Source organism: Suricata suricatta, chromosome 12 (genome assembly GCF_006229205.1).
Source record: "Suricata suricatta isolate VVHF042 chromosome 12, meerkat_22Aug2017_6uvM2_HiC, whole genome shotgun sequence".
Classification (NCBI taxonomy): domain Eukaryota; kingdom Metazoa; phylum Chordata; class Mammalia; order Carnivora; family Herpestidae; genus Suricata; species Suricata suricatta.
The window spans coordinates 54,062,223-54,079,646 of record NC_043711.1 but is presented as its reverse complement, the minus strand read 5'-3'; the positions used below and the strand labels follow the sequence as shown (position 1 = coordinate 54,079,646).

Below are 17,424 nucleotides of genomic sequence, written 5' to 3'. Positions count from 1 at the left end.
CGGCCCTAGCTAGGCTGTCGATGGGTCCGGCCCCCAGCGCCCTCCAAGACTCTCCCGCAAGGCGCCCGCGGCCTCTAGGCTCCCTTTCCCGGCGCTCCCTCCGCCCCCGTCGCTCGTTCCTCTCACTCGTTCCTCCCTCCTGGCCGCTTGGCCTGTCTGGCTCGGGCTTGTTTCCTTTTTTCTTCCTCTTTCTCCCTGATCTGTCTCTTTTAGTGTCTCCCTGTCTGTGTCTCTGTCTAGCCCCCCGTGACCCCCAACTCCGTGTGTGTTGGCTCCCTCTTTCCCTCAGTCTCTGGCTCTTCTTCCCTCTCTCTGACTCCCTTTTGCTCGATCGGCCCTGTTATCACTACCCATTTCCCCCTCTCCCTTCTGTTTTTCTGTCCCTGGCTCTCCCTCTCTCTCCACGGTTCCCTCTGTCTCCAATTCCTCGGAGCGCCCTCTCTCCTCCATCTCTGTCTGCACCCCTGTTCTCTCCCACTCTGCCTCCCTGATTTACCGCCCTCCCTCGCATCTCACGCTCAGAGTCTCTCCCCTAACACTCATCTTCAGAGGACACTGTCCAACCCTTTGAACCCTGGGCCAGTTGGGCACAGGGCACCACCTCCTCAGACTCCATGATCTGCCCCCTAAACCCCATAAAGGAGGTTTTACAAGTGGCAGGGACAGAGGGACAAAAGCTCAAGGGTCAGATATCTAAATCAGCAAAACATGGAGAGAGGAACTATTTCAGGCATGTGCCAGGCCAAGGGGCAGCTGGGCTAGAAGGGTGACACCTAGAGTAAGGCCTTGGTCCTGGGGGGAGGGCGGAGTGGCCTTGGGAGGCACAGAGACCCCTCCACTGTTACATCTGTGGAGACCCCTTTGGCTGCTGCCCTTCCACCCACTGCATCTCTCCAGGCACATCCCCTTTACTCAGGACTCTGGAACGACCAAAAACCCTGCCAGATGTCGTGGAAGATCAGCCATGAGGGAGCTGGCACCATGGCCTGCTTCTCCTTTCTTTGGGCCTGTCTTCTTTCACCTAGAACAGGTAGGCGCTGAGTGCAAGGGGCAGGCAGCAGTGATCCCAAGGTCACAGGGCCCCTTTGTGAAGTATCCATGGCACCTGGCCACAGTGGTGCCCAAGCAGAGCTTGCCTCTGCCAGGCACTATGCCAAGTGCTTTGCGTGTATTGGCTGGCTTAGTCCTGACAGACGCCTTCTGAGGCTGGGGCTGTTATTATCCCACCTTACAGATTTGGAATCCAAAGCCCCAGGATGCCCAGCTCACCCGGAGCAGAACGACAATGCTTGAAAGCTGGAGTCTGTTGGCTCTGAGCCTCACCCAAATCTCTCCCAGCTCCAGGCCAGCTCTGGCCTCTCAGAACCAGGGGGCTCCCATCCGGGGGCCACGTGGCACCAGGAGGCCCTTGCTCCGAGGGTGTTCTGGCCTCATTTCATTTGTTTCCACCTGGCCAGGAAGGAAGGACAGAAAGTTCCTCTGGGCCCCTGAGGGTAGGCCGGAAAGCCTGGGCCTACAGCTGCCCCCTCTTCCCTCATCCCAGCACCTTCATCTTCCTGCTGCCAGCCTCTGCCTATCACGCCCGCCTTTCTCCAGCCTGTTGTGGTACCTGTGGGAGTGGACTGGGGAGCCCCACCAGGGCACCAGGGTGCCCAGTGTGCCTCGCCCACCTCTCCCGGTGCCCTCCCCATCAGTCCAGCTGTCTGCCTCCCTCCTGCTCATGTCTTTTTCCAGCCTTCCCCACCCCATCTCTGTTTTTGTCGGTCTTCTTGCTCCTCCCGGTTACTCTCTCTCTCTTTGTCTCTCTCTCCCCTAATCTCTTCCCACCCCCGCTCTTTCCACTGTCTTTGTGTGTATCTCTCCGTCTCTGTCTCTCCCTCTGTCTGTCTCCCTCCCTATCTCCCACCCCTCTCTCCCTCACTGGCCCCTCCTAGCTTCCTTCCTGTCTCTGGGCTCATCTTGCCACATTCTGCAGCTCCCCCCACTGAGCCTTGAGGAAAATGCTCTATGTTGTCACAGCTCAGCCTAGCGCACATGGTTCCTGGCACATTGGACACAAGCTACCTGCCAAGCTGAGTGCTGGGAGCTCAGCAGCTACCCCCAGCTGGGCGCATGCAAGGCCAGGTTGGGCACAGGCTGGGTCCAGGTGTCCTCTCAAGCTGAAGTGGAAGTGCTGTGTTGACTAGGGCAAGGCACTTGGCCTCTCTGAGCCTGTTTCCTTGTCTGTAAAACAAAAACAATCATGATAGCACACAGGCCCCTGGGAGGTTTTAAGATGTAAACAACATGACTACCAGAAAGTCTGGTGCCAGGTACATGGCAGGAAATTGGCAAATGCCAGTTTCTCCCCTGGCATTGAGCAGTGGCCTGCAGGGCCCCCTCTCCCTGTCTTGGGCTCCATGGCATCTTGTGGAACCACAGCCCACCAAGGGCTAAGTGTTGCACCCAGCACTGCCCTGCACAATCGCCTGCCATCCTCACATCCAGCTGCCAGGGACAGGGTCATCAAACCCATTTCACAGATGGGGAAACTGACGGTATTAGCAGGGTGAGGATTTAAACCTAGATCTGTCTCCCGATCATGCTCCCCTCCACCCATTAGCTGGAAGTGGGGTCTCCTCCGAGAAAGGATTTTAGAGGAAACCAAAAGGAGATGGATGGTACCCAGGAGGGTGGATTAGGTGGCCCCCAGCGTTAATGAACTCTGAGTTAACTAACCTGGACCCATCACTTCTAGACTGACCACCAGCTAATCCTCAGTCACGCTGTGATTCAGGCCCTTTTTGGTTTTTGTTCAAGACTTGTGATCATATCAAGGAGAAGGTCTCCTTTTGGGGCTAATGTGCCTTTAATGCCTCTCTAACATTTGTCATTGTCCTTTTTTAATAGAGAAAAAGCCTTAAGCTCAGTGCTGTTGACATCAGCCTTCTAGAATTTACTTATGGCCCCTTATTTTCTGGGTTTGGCAAGTGATACTGGTTTTCCAAGTATAATAATGATGTAAAGCCTGCTTGATAAGTGCATTTATTGCAGTTTTTTAAATGTGTGTTAAAGACAAATATGGAGTAAGCTGTAATCCACATGGTACAACACACTGAAATATGGGCAACGTTGATATAATCCAGTACCTTTTTAGATGAGGACACAGCGGCCCAGGTAGGGTCTTTTCCCGGAATCCCAGGGGTCACTGACAGGGCTGGCCCACAGACCGCAGACCTGGGCTTTCAGCACCGCCTGGGCGGGGGCTTCCCCATCCTGCCCTGTCCATCCTCCACAGAGCCATGAGGAGGAGGAGGAAATGTTTTTCTTCTTCAATTGGAAAAAATAACAGTGGGGCCGGGGCTCTGCTGGGAGGGGTGCCTCCTGCCCCTCTGTCCCTTGGGCTTGGCCTAAGAGAATGCTTTCCTGCAGGAAATGCTCCTGACTTGCTGATGGCCCCCAGTGCTGCTTTGGTGGCAGGAAAGTGCTGGAAGCAGGATCCTCTGGGATCCCACAGCACCCCCAGCCTGGGCCCAGATAGCGCCAGGGGCTATCACTGCAGCTTCTAAGGAGCTTTACCCATCTCATTTCTTCCCGAAAGCAAGAGGTAGGTTTTATCGTCCCCATTTTACAGATGGGGACACTGAGGGCCAGGTGTGTACCTATAGCTACAGAGCTACTTGGCCTCCAAACCCTGTTCTTGGCCACTGTGTCCCTCTACCTTCTGCCTTGGAGCAGGGAGACCTGAGGTCTAGGCCCAGTTCAGTCTCTAACTACCTATATGACGGACCATGGTTGTGCCACTTGCCGTTGAGCCTCAGTTTCCTTATCTGGAAAAGGTGAATCCAGTCCACCTCACAAGACTGCTGTGAGGATGGAAAACCATAGGCAGGTCAAAGTGCCCTGCAGATCAGGGAGTATGGGGTCCACTGAGTCTCTAGCTCTGAAACATGGGGTCTTCGCCCTCAGACTCCTCAGCCTGACTATCTGTGCCCCACTCAGGAGAGCTGCGCCCCGCCCCCACCCTCCACTCCAGATAACGACATCCTCATAGCGGTTGCCACTGAGGTGTGTCATGCTAGAGCCGTTAAGGGCTCAGATGCACAAGGTCACTTTGTTTAATTAACCCTCCACCTGGTCTGCCCCCACCAACTGCACTCATTAACATGGAAGCCAACACTCAGAGAGGTCTAGAGGCCCGCCTGAGGTCACACAGCAAATGGATGGCCTAGAATGACTCCTTGCCCCTCCACACTGCATCTCCTGTCATTGCTACCATATCCAAGTGGAGTGGCCTGGGAGGGACCAGGGTGACCCTAGAGTGGCCTTGCTGACAGGAGATACAGTACACATCACACTAATGTGTTTAAATTATGGACGATTGGTGATGCTGATGTGGCTCGGTTGACACTCCCCACTGCAGAGGCCATGGAGAAGTAGGGGGTTTACCTCGCTTTGGAGTTCTGGAGTGTTCTCTCCTCTCCCTCTGTTGGATGCCGCCCTAGAAGTGGGCCAGTGAAGGTGGTAGTGGCCTTTGAGGTCAGGGCTCAGGGCTCCGGCGGGGTGGCCACCCTTGCCTGTGAGGACGAGCCCTCTGTACTGCTCTCAGTCTTTGTCTCCCGTGGGGCTGGAGGAAATGGTTCTCATTCCTATGTGTGAGATGCCCTCTCCCAGCTCCGGGCACATGCTTGCCCTCTGTGGAGCGGACACAGCAGGCTGGGGTGGGGACCCGGGGCCCCCATGCACCCATCCCAGGCGCCTGGCCTGCCGAGCCCCTGCGTGGCCCCTTTGTGCTCTGTGAGCCGGATAATGGGCGGCATTCTCAGACGTCCAGTCATGGGTCTGGGCCAGTGAAAGGACCCTGCAGCTCCACACTGAGGCCTCTGTCCAGCAGTGGCCAGGGAAGGGCTGGGCTGCCCCAGGGGGCCCCACCCACATTCCCAGGCTGCAGCCATTTCCAAGGGGACAGCCACCCCAGGGAGGGGCGGTCTGGGCGCAGGTGATCCCAGAGCAGATAGCAGGTACTCCTTGAATGTGGCCCTGATGACAGGAGCCACAGGGAGGCAGGGAAAGCCCATAGCTCAGGATAGTGGGGAGTCACGTAGGCTGAGCACCTACTATTCACTAGACATTTCCCAGCCAATCCTTGCAAAATCCCAGCGGGCCTGTGCTGTTGATCCTATTTGGTGGATGAGTAAACTGAGGCTTAGAGAAGCAAGGCAGTGGCTCTGGATTTGAACTCAGGGCCATCTGACCATGCTCATTTCAGCAGATGTTGAGTAAGCACCTACGGTATGTATGTCCTGGGGCAGAAACTATGCCCTTAGGCAGCGAGGTTCAGGATACATAGAGGACATTTAGAAAACAAGGCCCAGGGGAGCAAGCAAGGCAGGCTTCCCAGGGGAGGTGGCACCTGAGCCAGGTTTATGAAGCACTCACACAATTACTGAATATCCAACATAAACTTTATCTCATCTCTTCACACCGCAAGGACTGTGAAGCCTGGGCTCAGAGAGGGAAAGTGACTTCCTCCAGGCCATCAAGTTGTTCAAGTAAGAGCTGGAAATTTTACCCAGGTCTGGCTGTTCTCTTTTCTCCAGGAGTGGGGCCCAGTGAGAATGCAGGCGAACCCCAGTCAAGGCCGTAGAGTTGTTGCCCTGTGGTCCTTGGACCTGGCTTCAGATCCCACTTATCTGCTTTCTATCTATGTGACCCAGAGTGAATCCCTTCACCACTTTGGGTCTCAGTTTTCACACCTGTGAAATGGGTAGAAGAGTCCCTTACCTTTCCCAGCTGTGGCAATCAAATGAGATAATCCCTAGAGAATGTGTAGCCAGTACCTGGCCCATGGTAAATAATCAATGACATTTATTATCAAAGACATTGATGGTAAGGAGATGTTCCTCCCACAATCCCCCAACTCTAACTTTTGGAAAGCCCTGCCCTTGCCCAGTCCTAGTGCTGGACAGAGCTCAGAGCTGGCTTTTGTCAGAGGCCCAATTCTCCCTGTCCTGCCTCCTCCCACCTGCAGCCAGTGCCTCATCTCTAGACCCTTTTGCTCCCTCCAGACTATTACCCTCCTCTGGGCCTCAGCTTTCCCTTCTGTAAGATGACAAACCTGGCCAGTGATGTTCAGTGTTGCCCGTGGGGGGAGACAGGTTTTCCTCAGCGGTTCACTGGTGGCTGGTGCCCCTCCAGACACCTCACCTCCCCATCGCCCACCACCCCTCTTCTCCTTGAGCAAGTGCACAAAATAACAAAAGAGTAAAGTAACAATAACTGCCATTTCCATAGCCAGTCTATGGGCGGGGCCCAGTTCTAAGCACCTTGCCTCTATTAACGGATCAAAACTGTGTAACAACCCTACAAAGAGGCTGCCATCATCATACTCATTTGTTGGTAGGGAAACTGAGGCACAATGACGTGCGGTGACTTGCTGGAGGTCACCAGCTGGTATACAGAGCCTGCTTCGAGTCCTCATTGTGAATAACCCAGGGTGAATGGGAAAGGCTGGCCTGGATGAGCAGGGCTCAGGTCTCACTGGCCCTTTGGCCTCTACAGCTGCCTAAAGAGAAACCTGTGTCTCCTGGTTTCCCCTCTTGGTTTCTTGGTGAGCTTCTATGCATCCCTCAAGACCCAGCCCAAATGTCACCTCTTCTGGAAACCTCGTGAACTCCTAGGCATCCCTCAAGGCCTACTCTAAATGACCCTTTTGAGTAGGCTTCCTTGAGGCCTGAAGCGGCCTTAGGAGCCCCCGCTCCTGTCTGCCCCAGTGGATCTTACAGGGTAGGACACGTGGTCGCTGTGTTGAGACAGCTGGCTGGCTCTCTCACCCCCCTAGGACATCTGCCGAGCAGAAGGGACTGTTTTTTGGTTGGAGGCCCCCTCCCTGGGCTTTGCCAGACAGACTCCGCCAAAGCTGCCTCCTGACCCCTGTTTGTCCATGCGGCCACACTGACCATCCACCTTCACGAGACCAGGCCATCCTGCTTTGCCCACTTAAGCCTGAGACCCACTGGCCCTCACAGTGAGTCCTCACACCTGCTTCCTGGTGCAGTTCTGAGGGCCTGCACCCACAGTCCACCTCCACAGGGAGGCAAAACCCTGGGTGGCATCAGACCCTGGAGTGGAGCCCTTCCTCCGTCCGCCCTCAATAGTCATTGACTAAGCACCCTCTACGTACCAGGAATGGGGCACGTTATAGAAGTCCACAGGCCTGGTCCCTCTCCTCAGCCCACCCTCATGAGGGAGACCATCTTTAATCAAATAACTCAAATAATGACATCACCACAAAGGGCCACTTATCTTAAGAAGAAGCGATTCGATACCGGGTGGTTCTAGGAGGGCTTCTCATAGGCGGATGAGCCCACCTTGGGGTCAGGGAGAGCTTCCCTGAGGCAGTAGCCCTTGAGAGCTGAGATCTGCAGGATGCCCAGGTATGAGGGAGGTGAAGGGAGAGCGTTCTTGGTTAGGCCTACAGGAGAGTGGCAGCCTGAGCCTTGGAGGAACGGAGCAGAGGCCCACAGCCTCATGTGGGTGGAGCAGAGAAGGTGAGCGGGGAGAGCAGGGTTCCACCTGAGACTGGGGGGCTGGCGAGGCCTGGGAGAGCTCTCTGTCCATGCTGCAAGTTTGGGAAGCCATAGATGGCTTTAAGAATGGCTTTCAGAGGGGCGCCTGGGTGGCTCAGTTGGTGAAGTGTCCAACTTCGGCTCAGGTCATGATCTCGTGGTTCATGAGTTCGAGCCCCACATCGGGCTCTGTGCTGACAGCTCGAGCCTGGAGCTGCTTTGGATTCTGTGTCTCCCGTTCTCTCTGACCCTCCCCAGCTCACGCAGTCTCTCTCTCTCTCTCTCTCAAAAATAAATAAAACATTAGAAAAAAAAATTTTTTTAACAATGGCTTTCAGAGGAGGGGGGTAGGATCAGAATGGATGGAGCGGGGCAGGAGGGGGCTTCTGCAGACACCCAGCCAGGTAATGCCAGGGGCCTAGACAGGGGCTGACCAGGTAGAAAAGGAAAAGATGGCCTGAGGGCTGTGTAGGAGCTGTGCTTTTGAGGCCTGGGGTCCCTGGTGTGGGGAGGGGTGAGGAGAGGGAGACTCCAGTCCCAGGGAGTTCCTGAGTCTTGGGCTTTTGCACCCTGGGGTGCCTCTTTCAGAGTTGGAGAACACCATGGAGGAGCAGGTGGGTGGGTGAGCCACAGCTCACTGAGGGGTAAGTTCGAGGGGTCTCTCTTGACCATAGGAGCCTCCATGGTCACTGGGTGCAGACTCTGTCCTACAGGCTGCAAGCAGACTCCCCTATTTCTGTGCTCCCAGAGCCAGGTGCACACCCTTGGTTCTAAGGGGAAGGGTCTTCTCACAGGCCCGCCCCCTGCCACCAGGAGAGAGGCATCGAAGCCACATGCTGCCCTGGTAACAAGCTTCCTCCACCAGGAAGGAAGCAGCCTGCACCAGCTGGTCAGAGCAGGGATTCCCAATCTGTGTGCTCACCTGGCAGGTGGGGGGATGGGAGCACGTGGACATATTGGGGGGATATGCACATAAGCTAGGGGTGCAAATGTGCACTTGTCTGCATGGGGTGCACATTGGGGTCATGTACATAGATGGGGACTTAGGTTCGTGTGGGGAGGAGTATATAGCAAGGGGCTGCTTCTACATCTGTGTGGAGTGTCTGATGTGAGCAGCCGTGTCTGAAGGCTGCTCTGGGCCCATGATTTGGGGTGCACAATGGGAATTCAAGTCCTCGGAGGCCATCACGACCTCTCAGATCCTGGTGCTGCCGCGCCCAGGGGTAGAGGAGGGTTTCCTCGAGAAACTCCATGATTTTTATGATCAACCTTCAATAACCCAATCTCTGATTTGTAGAGTGCAACCTGACCTTGGGTGGCTGACCTCTGACCTTGGATAGTCTAGCATCTGACCATTGGTGGCCAGCCCCTGGCCTTGGATGGATGGTCCTGCCCCTGGCATTGGGTGGCTAGCATTTAGCCTTGGATAGTCCTGCGTCTGGCTTTGGGTGTTGGGTCCAACCCTTAACCTTGGGCAGCCCAGCCTGGGAATAATTACTCAGCCTGGCCAGAGTCCCCTGTGTTGAGGAACTTGGAATTGATTCTTTAGGGACTTTTGGGTGATGTCATTCCCCATCTTACTCAAGAGCATCCTCCACTGACCACAGCTGTGCATCTCAGCATGAGCCACCATCCTTTGCCTATACTTCCCTCCCCAGTCTCCCACCCTTAGTCAGAATCTGAGTTCCAAAGTTCCAGCAGTCCCCAAGTCCCTGATGTGCAGATTAAGCCCCACCATGACCCTGAACTTCCTTCCTTGCCTTCATCTAAGTCTCCAGGATATCCCCAAGACTTGGCTCTGATTTCTTCCAGGCAGCCTTCCTAGACCTCCCAGGCTAGGTTAGACCTCCTCCCCTGGACCCTCATGGTACCCTGTGCTTTCACTGTCAGAGCTCCCACATTGACAATTCTGTTGCTCTGTCCCCTACCCCCCCACCAACCAGGGGGGGAAATCTCAGGAGCTGGATCTTATCGGGGGCATACTTGTTTCCCCCACATTACTTAGTAGAATGTTGGACTCAAAGCAGGCTCACAAGGATGGATGGATGGATGAATGAGAGGAAATGAACAAGTGTTCTTCCATCATTTCCTGGGCCAGTGCCCACTCCATACAGCTCAGGGCAGCCTTGACCTTCTCTTCCCCCACGCCCCCTGGCCTCTTGCAGATGTCCTCACTCCTCACCTGCACTCATCCACCTGCCAGGGAAGGCCGACACCCCTGGCTCTGGCCTGGGGAGAGTTTGTGTGTATACAATGCAGGTTTTCCAGTGAGGACATGACTTGGCTGGGTTGAAATTTATAGGGCAATTGTGACAGACTCACCTCCATCCCCTCAGCTGAGGGCCTTGGGCAGAAGAAAGCCACTTCAGTCCCTGAGCAGAACAGCGTGGGAGGCTGTGGGACCACAGGGATCCTTGTTCACATCCTGCCTTGCCGATTCCCAACTTGGGGGGGATCTTGGTCAGAGCCCTTCTCCCTCTGAGCCTCTGTTTCCCCATCTGCAAAAGGGGGTAAGGATTCACAGGAGTCTTGTCATCCCTTACAAGGTCAAGACTTACAAGGACTGAGGTAGAAAAAGATTTTGGAATAAAAGTAGCTAGTGTTTATTGAGGCTGCCCATGGCCAGGAAGAGATACTGCTCAAAGAGGATTACATGGATTATTGTATTTCCCACCTTAGAGGGAGACATTTTTAGTTTCTCTTCTACCCATTTTACAGAAGGGGGAGGTGAGGCAAGGCACAGTTGAGTGACCTGTTGAAAGTCATGGAGCGAAGGAGTCGCATAGACTGGACCCAACCCCCACTGCCCCCACTGCTGTGCACACAAGGCAGAGCCTAGGAGGTGCCGGCGGCTCTGTTCTTCCTCCTACAAGCCCGGAGGTCACCAGCTAATCATCCTCCATCAGTTCAGGTCTCCTCCACCCCCAAGACTACTGCATCTGTCAGAACCCCACCTCCTCCTGCCTGGATGCCTCCCTCCCACTCCTTCCTCTTGCCTCTCCCCAAATCACTTCTCCACATAGCAGCCTAAGGGATGTTTTCAAATTGAAAATCTGTTCATGTTGTTTTTCTCTAAGTTGAAATTCTGCAAAAGCTCTTAGGGTAAAGTCCCATCCCTTTTTCCTTGTACACAGCCTCTGTGTGGCCATCCAGCCTCACTCCAGGCCCACACATGCTTCTGCTGGTCCCACCACCCAGTTGGTTCTCCCTCCTGCCTCCCCACTCAGCTCGAGGGCGGTCTGACACGCTCACACCCACCCTGCACAGAGCTCCTGGCCCACGGAGTTAGACAATTATTTAATTAACGTCAGCAGATGCCTCAGGGGCAGGTCCTCATCTGTCCTGTTCTTTGCTGCTGCCCCATGGCCAGACCCTCCCAGTAGGTGCATTACAGCCCTAAATGAGTGATGAGAGGATCTTCCGGCTGGTTTCACGTCCACCAGAACACAGACTTGGGTAATTAGTGGTGAACGCACAGGCCTGGGTGGGGGCACAGGCTGGGGGAGACTTTGAGCAGCTGCCTGGGGAGGGAGCCCTATTTCCAGCTCCCGGAAACAGGAAGTGAGTCATGGCCTGAGAAGGCCTGCCGGATGCTCAGCACCTTGGGTGAGATTGATGAGCGCCTGGACGGAAGGGCTAGGGAAGCAGGAAGGAGCCCTGAGGAAGTGGATAGGTGGGGAGACCCCCTCCTCAGCAAAACAGGCAGCCCTGTGGGGCCCCTGAGGAAGTGGATGAGGTCACCACAGATGCGGCTACCCAGCCCATTGTCCTGTCACACCTGGGGTTGGCTGGCATGGCAGGAATGGCCACAAGTCCCAACCCCAAACCCAACTGACACCCATCCTGGGTTCCTGCAGGGCGGGTATGAACTTATCTCATTTACTCCCCGTATGGGCACAAGGTCTCACTGGCCACATTCTATATAAGGCCACAGAGGGGCAGGCACTTGCCACATTAACAGAGGGTGTAGCATGAGATTTGAACCCAGCTCTCTGTGGCCCAGGGGATTCGCATGGAGGTACAGGGGGTACAGGAGATTTGAGACACTGGAACTGGCCTAGAGGCAGCCATCCAAAAATTCTGGGGCAGGTGTCTGAGTCCTGAGTCCTGGCTCAGGCTGTACCTAAAAACAGAGCCAATCAAGTACTCCTTCCCTTGGCTTCAGTTTCCTGGTCCTCAAGAGGCATAGCTGCCCAGGCCAGGGTCAAAGTCAGGGGTCTGAGACTGGGAAGGTCCTCCTGAGCTGGGGCTCTCTGGGTAGGGGGCCAGGGGACCCCTACCTCCCTGAATTATAGCCAGGAGCTCCAGGGACCCCAAGGATGGTGTTGGCTGGGTCCTGGGGACACTTCTCTTGGACCTCCATCCTATACAAGAAGTGGTATTGGCCGTCTGTGGGCCATCCTGTCAGAGATGAGAGAATTCAGGGGCACTTTCACTTCCTCCGTGGACTCATGTCACCCCCATCCCTGCCTCTGTATTCTCACTTCCCCATCAGGGCCCGTGGGCAGCATTGGGCATCCTCTGCTGGAAAAGGAACCAAGGGCATCCACAGCCCCAGGACCTGGGCTTGGACAGGCAATACAGCTACAGATGGGTATCCTGAGGCCCAGCCACAGAGCGTGTACACCCCCAGCTTATGGGGTCAAGGAGAGGCAGAATCAGGCAGGAGTTGAAGTTTTTCATGTCTGAATTTTCTAAGTTTCCTCAAAACATGTGTATTATTTGTGTTAAATATAAACGTGGGGCAAAAGCCACGGGTAGGGAGATGTGAGTGTGGGTGGATTTTTGCAGGGGCTCACAGGCCACCTGCAAAGGGTAGAGGTGGCGGTGGGGGGGACCTTGAACCCAGCCCAGGACCCGTCCCCTCCCCACAGCTCAGAGGGAGAGATTCAGCTCCATTCTGCAGTGGGGACAGAGAAGCTCCGAGCAGCTGGCTACCTGTCTGGGGTCAGACACCCCACACCCACCCCTCTGGCACAACCTCCAGGGCTGGACTCACTTGGGTGGGCCTCAGGGCCCCCTTTGAAAGGCAGCATTGGAGGAACCCCAGCTCCGCTACTTCCTGGCAGGGAAGTGCCCTTTTCTCTGCCTCGGTTTCTCGGTTATCAGGGAGCGTTTACTTGGTGCAGAGCCAGGCGCGTGGTGAGCAATGGTAAGGCTGGGCTGCCATTGGACAGGCATTGGTCATAGTGCCATGTGCATGCGTCACGGGGTGGTGGGGACAGAACTCTGTGTTGGTGCCCAGGGTCCACAAGTACTGTCCACAGACAAGCCCCCACTTATTATCCAGCCAGAAAGATGCAGGTGTTTTTCCAGGAAGTGCCTCCCTCTGCCTCCTCTCCCTCTTATCCAGTCCTCTCTCCTCTCCTCACCGGACCTCAAGGCCACCAATGGAGCTTAGGCAAAGGAAGCCTAAGCTGAAGCCAGGACCCTCTGGACCCCTTTTTGCCCACCCAGCACTGCCCCTGCATGACTGAGGAGAGGCCAAGAGGTTAAGTGAGGAGCCAAAAAGAAGCTCTTAAATGCTGCCGTCACAGCATGATTTACAGCAGTTTTGAGTCCAACCCCCCCCCCACCACCATAATTCACTTCTATTTGCAAGACCCTTGCCCCTCTCTCAGAGGATGCCGGGAGAAAGGGGGGGGATGGTTGCATTATTTTTAGCACCAGTAGCTGAGTGACTTACCTGTCTGGGGCTCTGCTTTCACCTTCACAGCCTGGATCCTCCCAGCCAAAGACCGCACCACCTGGGCACCAACCCCAGCTCCTGCCCTGGCTAAGCTGGGGAATGCACCCACAGTGCACCCCCAAGACCTGACCTTGCGCTGGTACCATGCAAGCTAGTCCCACCAGGTGCTGCTGTTGTCCCCATTTTGCAGAGAAGGAAACCTAAGCCTAGGAAGGACTCAGTGCCCAAAGTCAAAACACAGAGTCCCCAAAGTCCAGCCCTTGTACCCTGTCCTATCCACATCCTCTCTGTGCCTGTGCCCCTGCCCCTCCCATCTGAATCTGACTCTCCCTCTGCTTTCTCCTGTACAGCTTTCCCCCTCCCGGATCAAAACTCCTGAGCGATGGGGACCGAAGGGCAAGGATTGGGTCCTCCTTTCCCTGCTCCACTCCAAGTGGTGTCCCCTCAGAGCCCTCTTGAGGCCCTGTGCTGAACTCAGAGTCTGGGCAGAGGAGAGGGCTGCAAATCAATAGCAGCTGACAGTGGAAGATGGAACTAGGTTAATGACAGCAAGAAGGGGCTGACACCACTTTAACCCTGGTGAGGGAGGTCAAAGAGGGCTTCCTGGAGGAGGTCATGCCTGAGCTCAAGGAGGTGTAGGCGCCATCGATGGGGGCAGGCATTGAGGTGGAGACAGCCAGGCAAAGACCCAGAGACGGGAAGAAGCACATCATGTCTCCCTACTCTTGTCCTGCCAAACCTCCCCTCCCCTCCCCTCCCCTCCCCTCCGCTCTCCTCTCTGACCTCCTCCACCCACACCCATCCTCTCCTGGTGGCTCCTCCAAACACCAGAAGACAAGGTAGGAATCCAGTCCCACATGAGGAAGAACTGCTCCAAAGGGGGAAAAAAAACCCACACATTAATTCCATTGTTTCCGCTCCCAGATCCTGCCTGAAAAACAAAAACAAAACCAAAATCAAACCCCAGCTGGGAAGACTTTATCTGGTAAAGCTTTCAACTAGGGGGTGTTGAATGGTGGGTCCTCCCAGACCTCCCACGAGGTGGGGAGAGGAGACCCCGGCCCCCTTGGCCACGGAGGAAATATCTGCATGCACCGCAGTGCACACGCCACGGTGGCGGTGCCGTGGGCGCTGGTGCCCTGTCCTAATCGTGTCACTTAGTCCCCAAGCAGCCTCCCTTGCACATTCATGAAACTGAGGGGCTGATCCTGCAGCAGAGCTGGGATTTGAACCTGGGTAACTTCTGATCCCAGAACCTGCTAGCTTGTCCACTTCATGCCACTGTTCGCGGGGCTCAAGGAGCCGGTGATGGGGAGGCCTGTTGGCAGGGCCACCTCCTTCCTGCACAGCCAGAGGCCTCTGCTCACCCTTCCAGGGAAGGGGAGCTCACTCCTCCCAGTCAGCCACGTTCACATATTTCACATGTCAGGAATGTCCACTCCCCAATCCCAGCCTGGCTCCTCACTGACAGGGACTCCAGGAGGCTCTGAAGTGACAGGACAGGCCTGGAGGCACACACCATGGGACACTTCAGAAAATGGGATGAAGAATGGGGTGGCCACAGGATAGAAGGTGAAATCTACCCCCTGCCCTCCCCGCAAAGTACCATGGTGGGGAGGGGATCTCTTAGAACCTTCCCCCTAAGGCCTCTCACAGCCCCGGGGGCAGCGCCACGCCCCTTGGTGCCAAGCTCAACACCCAGTGCTTCCCATCCCCCACATCTCAGGTGGCTCTAGTTAGGCCCCTGCGAGGGACCAGGACATTGAAGCCCAAGCACTGTTCTGGCATGAGACCCCCAGGGCAGGCTCGGCGGACCCTCTGCACAGGGCCTGAGTGCCTCCTCCTTCCCGCTCCTCTCCAGGGCTGACCTCAGCAGCCCCCGGTTGGGCTTTTCCCAGAGCTGGAGCCGGAAGCACAGGTCCTGAGTGTTTGTTCAGGCCAGGCTGGGGCTCCGGGCTGGCGAGGCGGAAACGACCACAAGATGTTTGTCCAAGTGGGGGCTCAGGCTGTGCTGCCAGGAGGAAGGAGGAAGGAGGAAGGGCCGGAGAAGCAGAAGGGCCAAGTCAGCATGCCCCGTGGCCTGGGCGCTTGCCTCCAGGCTGAGCTGCACACAGTAGGCCCTTGGTGGATACGCAGTCATGCCTGCAGGACCCAGGGCCTCCTTCAGCCAGGGTCTTGGGCTGCACCCCAACCCCCTCTCACCTCTTCTCCCCTCACACCCCCATCCAGTCTTTAAGAAACCTGCTGGCGCCACCTCCCAAACATAACAGGAGTCTGACCCCTGCCCACTTGTCCTAACAGCCAGGCTGGCCGCCAGCTTCTGGCCAGGACAGCAGCTTCCTCCCAGGTGACGCCTTCTCCTTGGGATCTATTCTGCCTGAGGCCTGGGTGCCAGAGGGATCCTATTAACATGCAAATCAGATCTTGTCTCTTCCTGCTCTAGTGCCTCACCCAGGCCCCCACCTCCTTGGGAGCAAAAGCCATCTGTTCTGGGCCACATTGTGAGGCCCCCAAATTCATATGTTGACATCCTAACCCCCACTTCCCTCAGAATGTGACAGTAACTGGAGAGAGGGCTAATTCCAGGGCTGGTGATTAAGTTAAAATGAGGCCATACGGGTGGGCCCTACTCTGATAGGACTATGTCCTTGTAGGAAGAGATTAGGACAGGCGTGAGGGCAGAGCGAGAAGGTGGCCACCCTTACAGGAGCCTCAGAAAACACCAAACCTGCCAGCACCTTGATGTTGGACTTCTGGCCTCCGGAACTGTGAGAGGAGACTTCTGTGGGTGAGCGTGCAGCTTTGTCAGGGCAGCCGAAGCTGTAAACCACCGCCAGGCCCCTTTGTCCTCCTGGTTTCGGCTCCTGCTCTCCCCACTGCTCTCAGGTCCGGCGGAGCTGGCCTTCCGCTGGCGCCTGTACGCAGGAGCGGGCTCCACACCCCAGCGGGCCTCAGCCGCTGCTCCTCCGCTGCCCGTGTGCCCTCTTTCCAGACCTCCCCACAGAGAGCTCACTGGGCTTGTCATCCCGCCACACTGTGACCTTCCCCAGAGCAAGGCTGGTGTGCTCTGCACCACAGTGCTCAACACACAGTAGGTGTGCAAGAAAGATCTGTTGAAGGCAAACAGGCACCTCTTAGCAACACTGCCCCCTCTTCCAAAATTCAGGCCACGAGGGGCTTCAGAAGAGCCAAGCCTCCAGATGCCCATGGACTCAGGGGGTGGCCCTCAGGGGTCCAGCCATGAGAGGCCTGCCAGGTGCACCTGTGTTCATTTGCCTCTTTCCCTGTTTGTCTACCAGTGATTCTTCCAGAGGCTCTGCAGAGACTGAACGTGTGCCCCGCATATCTGTCTGTTCCATGGTAACTCCCAGTGTGGCACAGGAAATAGGGCCTTTGAGATGTGATTAGCTCATGGAGGTGGAGCACTCATGATGAGTAGGGGTAGTAGCCTCATAAGAGAGACACTAGGGGCACCTGGGCAGCTCAGTCGGTTAAGTATCCAACTCTTGATTTCGGCTCAGGTCACCCGGCTTGTACATGCTCTTTCAGAATAAATAAATATGCTTAAGAAAGAGAGAGAGAGAGAGACAACAGAAAATGCCCTTGTCCCTTCTGCTTTGTGAAGGCACATTGAGAAGGCAGCCATGTATGAACTAGGAAGTAGGCTCTCACCAGACACAAACCTTCCCCGGCTTCCAGAACTAATGTCTGCTGTTTATAAGCCACTTAGTCCATGGTAGCCTGTTAGAGCAGCCTGAGTGGACCAAGACAGGCTCTTTATTTGGAAGGGGGACTGGATGGCCAAGCAGGTAGGACTGAGGTTGAACCCAGGTCCGCTCTCTTGGGTACCAGCTCCTTCCCCTATGGGCTTGCAGTCTGGGAAGGACTGGAACACAGCAAGGGTCAAGGACCGAGGGGACAGCCAAGGCCACTAGGGTGTGCACACCCGCTGACTCTGGACCCAGGGCCCACACCTATCCCAAACACTACTTGGAAAGCTGGGACCCTAACCATTGGGACTTCTGTTCATTGGGACTTGCTAAAGGTGAGGGGAGCTCTGGGGGTTTGCTCATTTGTTTAATCAGTAAACACTCTCTTGAAGGGACGCCTGGGTGGCTCAGTTGGTTAAGCATCCGACTCTTGATTTGGGCTCAGGTCATGATATCATGGTTTGTGAGTTCAAGCCCA

General features: G+C 55.7%; 3 long non-coding RNA genes across 3 annotated transcripts; 1 reads left to right on the top strand and 2 right to left on the bottom strand.

Moving 5' to 3' along the window:
- Positions 1-665: 665 nt before the first annotated feature.
- On the bottom strand, positions 666-4,503 carry LOC115274851. Its single transcript, XR_003901287.1, has 4 exons — positions 4,429-4,503; positions 2,065-2,223; positions 1,270-1,449; positions 666-1,021 (listed from the first exon to the last, which is right to left on the bottom strand). It is a non-coding gene; the product is annotated as an uncharacterized LOC115274851 (long non-coding RNA).
- Positions 4,504-5,470: 967 nt separating this feature from the next.
- Positions 5,471-11,245, bottom strand: LOC115274852. Its single transcript, XR_003901288.1, has 3 exons — positions 10,806-11,245; positions 9,870-10,045; positions 5,471-5,735 (listed from the first exon to the last, which is right to left on the bottom strand). It is a non-coding gene; the product is annotated as an uncharacterized LOC115274852 (long non-coding RNA).
- Positions 11,246-11,330: 85 nt separating this feature from the next.
- Positions 11,331-12,257, top strand: LOC115273122. Its single transcript, XR_003900699.1, has 2 exons — positions 11,331-11,409; positions 12,043-12,257. It is a non-coding gene; the product is annotated as an uncharacterized LOC115273122 (long non-coding RNA).
- The last annotated feature ends 5,167 nt before the right edge of the window (positions 12,258-17,424 follow it).